Below are 4241 nucleotides of genomic sequence, written 5' to 3'. Positions count from 1 at the left end.
CTCAAGCATAGAAATGAAACAATAAAACTCAGCCCTGTCCTCAACCAATCTGAAATTTAATTTGTCCAAAACAAAGAACCAAACTGTCATGAAATAGGATGATAGCAGAAATAGCTTAATTTCACCAAAGTTAACCTTAACAAGTTTCATATTTAAAATGTGTTTCTCAAGACATAAAGTTAGTCCTCAATTCAATTTCAAGCACAAAAATATTAGAATGTCATATAATATTAAACTGCGCTTTTGAAAGAGTAGAATCTTAAGAACTCTTGACTAGACCAATAAAATTTAAAGACTTTGGGGTTATTATTTATTATTTACACTTCCTACTATATTTTGCCGGAAACCGATAAAGTGAACGTGAAACAAATGGTTATTGAGCCACTTGTCCCAGGTTATTCAGCTCAGGTGGCTACTAGCTCTACTCATAATTATCCAATAAAAAGATATGGACGAGTTTTTAAACAGCCCAAAAGGGGTGATACTCTCCCAAACACCGATTTCTCCATACAGAATCACCTTAAGGGGTCACCAAGTACCGCACTACTTGGGCCATCGGGTTGGTAACCAATTGATAAACAACCAGAGGAGTGGGTCATAGAAGTGCATTTATTTTTTATTTTTTATTTTTATTTATTATTTTTTATATTTTTATTTTTTCTTTGATGACCCTCCTTAATTTTCACATAAACATATAGTCTAGAAAATGTCCTTTAATTCATTCTCAATAAAGGGCAGCAACTCATTTAAAAGAACATGCATTTATTACTCAACTATTTAGATAAAAACCATACTTCATGATTTTTCAAAATAAGCCTTAAAAATAAAACTAACAAAATGAACAATGATGAATTTATTCTATTTAAGCTAGCATACAAATGGCATAAGAACTTGAATTCTACGACAAAGGACGTACCAATTTCTCATGGCAAGTAAGGAGCTGTAAAAAATTTTATTTTATTTTATTTTATTTTAATTTTTTTAAATTTTTTTTGGTAGAATATGATGTCAATACTAGAAATCATAAAAATTAAATCTGAGAAATAATTTAAAGTGCAAGTGTTGAGAAACTGCTGAGAATCAGATTAAGTGTTTATAGGCTTGGGCAACCTCTAGCTCAAACATCAAAAACTCAAAGAAAAATGGCAAAAAAAGAAATAAAAATTCCTAGAAATTTTAGAATACAGCAGATATATATGTTCTTCAATCATCAATCAATCTCATTAATCATAAAAACACTTTTATTTTCATACCACATCTCCCCCCACACTTACTCCTCACATTATCCTCAATGTGGAAAAAATTCAATTCAACTGGGGAAGTTCACAAAATAAAATAAAAGTAAAATCAAAGAGAACTTCCCTTAAGAGTAAGTCGCCTGGAACTCAGGTTGCTGGTGGTTGGGGTATGGGCAACCCCAAGTGAGAGAGAATGGCATCCAATTTGGCATCCATAGTTGACTGGTCCTCTGTCCGAAATAAACGCGATCGTGGTGGAATGATAGGACCTGGAGGACAAAACACAAATTCTTTCCTCTCGTTGAGGCAAAGTAAGCCCATAGAATTAAGTGCAGATATGTCAAGTGGAAGAATAGGCTCAGCTATGTGTAAATTAGTGTTTTTAATATCAAGTACACCGAACCCTACTGCTAGCATTGAAATTACAGAACCCAAGTATATACCACATCCAGCATTAGATATACTTTTAAACTGTGAGGCTAACTAAAAACCAAAATTAACTTTTCCTTTTTTTAACATGCACCACAAGAAGAAAGGTTCATATTTTGTGAGTTTAGGTGGATCTTTATTTTTTTCAAAAAATGTGTAACACAGGAATCTGTGAAGGTATCTAATGGCAGCGCTCTGAATATCATTATCTTTAGATTTTCCACCCCTAAATTTAAGCTCAGGTTTCCCTGTTAACTCCTTGTGTGCTAAAATTGGATTCCAATCCGTTGGGTAGTCACATAATAAATCTAAATATTCAACAGTTTTGACATATTCATTATCATAAATACCCAAATACAAATTAAATGTTGTGATTGAACATGGGACCATTTTATTTTGCAACCTAAAACAAATTGTAGGAATATTCAAATTAAAATCCTGTGCATCAAAAGAAAACTCATAGGCTGCATAAAATTCACGGCAAAGCTCAACATAGGAGGGGCAATTTATAACAAAAAATTTTCTCCATCCAATTGTATCAATTAAAGCGTAAACTTCATCACACAATCGCAATTGGATCAAGGTATCATCATTTATTTTCTTACAAGCATAAATATCAGAATTGAGAAAAATTTTATATCTCATCTCATCATCGCCGACAAAGCTAAAATTGCCATGAAGGTCTTGCTCTGCAGGTAGATATCTGGCCTTTCCACTAGTTATCCTGGGCATCCATTTTTTCTGCTTTTTCTTTGGAGGAGAATAAGCCTGGATTTCTTCACTAGCACTCGAGGTCGTGTCCTCGCTGCTGTCCTCCGAAGCCTCCACGATTAATTTTATGGTTCTTGGTTGCATTTTCAGGATTTCGGGTTTCACCTCCCATTCTTCCTCATCATCACTCATTAAGTCATAAATAGGAACCTTACCTTTCATTTGTGAACGCTGGCACGTGGTTGCATCTGGCGAGGAAGTGGACGGCGGCGGTGTCGGCGTTGGAGAGGCTGCGACCGGCGAGGTGGAACGCATGGAAGGAGCTGCGACCGACAAGGTGGAACGCGCGAAAGGAGCTGCGACCGATGAGGTGGAATGTGCGGAAGGAGCTGCGACCAGCGCGTCCGCTGGTTTGCGCTGCCTGCGAGGCCTGTCCCCGCGTGCGCCAGGATCTTCGTTGTGGTCTGACGGCGGCGCGATGAGCGGCAGCTCCCGATTGTTGCGCCGGCGGCGTGGCTCTCGGCACGGGAAGAGGCGGTGCGGGCCATCTGCAGGGAAGAGAAGAAAAGAAAAAAGAAAAAGATAGAAGATGAAGATGACAGGAGAGAAAAAAATCAGGTTTCTCTTTCTTTTTTTTTATTATTATTTTTTATTATTTTTTTATTATTTTATTTATTTATTTTTTCTTTCTTTTTTATTTTTTTATTTTTTTTATTTTTTATTTATTTTTTTAATTAGAAAATAAAATGAAGTAGAACAAAACCTACCTTCCTTTGGGAGCAATTTTAAAAATAATAACTTCCAAAAAGTTTCCTAAAATCCCGAATTATCTAGAAGATTCAATTTTCTCCAAAAATAATAAATAAATTAATTTAAAATTAAAAATTAAAAGAAAACTTACTTGTGACTCTATAGGCTTGGGCAAGCCTGTAATCTTAGGTTGCCTCTCAAGCAGGGCCCTTGTTTATTGTCCTAGGTTGGACTTTTCTTTCTTTAAGTTCCGATCTGTGGTACTCCCAGAATCATAATTTCTTCATCTTTGGGCTTGAATCCCTCATAAAAGAGTTTGAGCCTATGGCCATTTACTTTAAAAATTTTACTAGTTTCAAGACTTTGAATTTGCACGGCTCCATGGTTAAAAGTCTTAATTACAACAAACGGACCAATCCATCGTGTTCTCAATTTTCCTGGAAAAAGTTTTAACCGATAATGAAAAAGTAAAACTTTTTGGCCCATCTGAAAATTTTTCCGAGAAATTGATTCATCATGAAAAGTTTTGGTTTTCTCTTTGTAAATTCTGCACTCTCGTAGGCTTCATTCCTTATTTCCTCCAGTTCCTGCAATTGCAACTTTCGATTAGAACTTCCCTCTATTAAGCTGTTGTTCCATTGCTTTATTGCCCAAAAGGCTTTATACTCTAGCTCAACTGGCAAATGGCAAGGCTTGCCATAAACTAGCCGGAATGGTGACATGCCTATTGGGGTCTTATAGGCTGTCCTATAAGCCCATAGCGCATCATCAAGGCGGTTGCTCCAGTCTTTCCCATTAATATTGACAGTTTTCTCTAGAATCGATTTAATTTCCCTGTTAGAAACCTCTGCTTGACTATTTGTCTGTGGATGGTATACTGTAGAGGTACGATGAGTCACTCCATATTTTCTCAACAATGATTCGATCACCTACGATGAGTCACTCCATATTTTCTCAACAATGATTCGATCACCTTATTGCAAAAGTGGGTTCCTCGATCACTCACTAGTAGTCGTGGAACTCTCAACCTAACAAATATATGAGTTTTCAAAAAAATAGAAACAACTTTTGAATTATTAGTCCTGGTGGCCTTAGCCTCCACCCATTTTGAGA

Source organism: Manihot esculenta, chromosome 7, assembly GCF_001659605.2.
Source record: "Manihot esculenta cultivar AM560-2 chromosome 7, M.esculenta_v8, whole genome shotgun sequence".
Lineage (NCBI taxonomy): Eukaryota > Viridiplantae > Streptophyta > Magnoliopsida > Malpighiales > Euphorbiaceae > Manihot > Manihot esculenta.
This window is presented reverse-complemented; position numbering follows the sequence as displayed.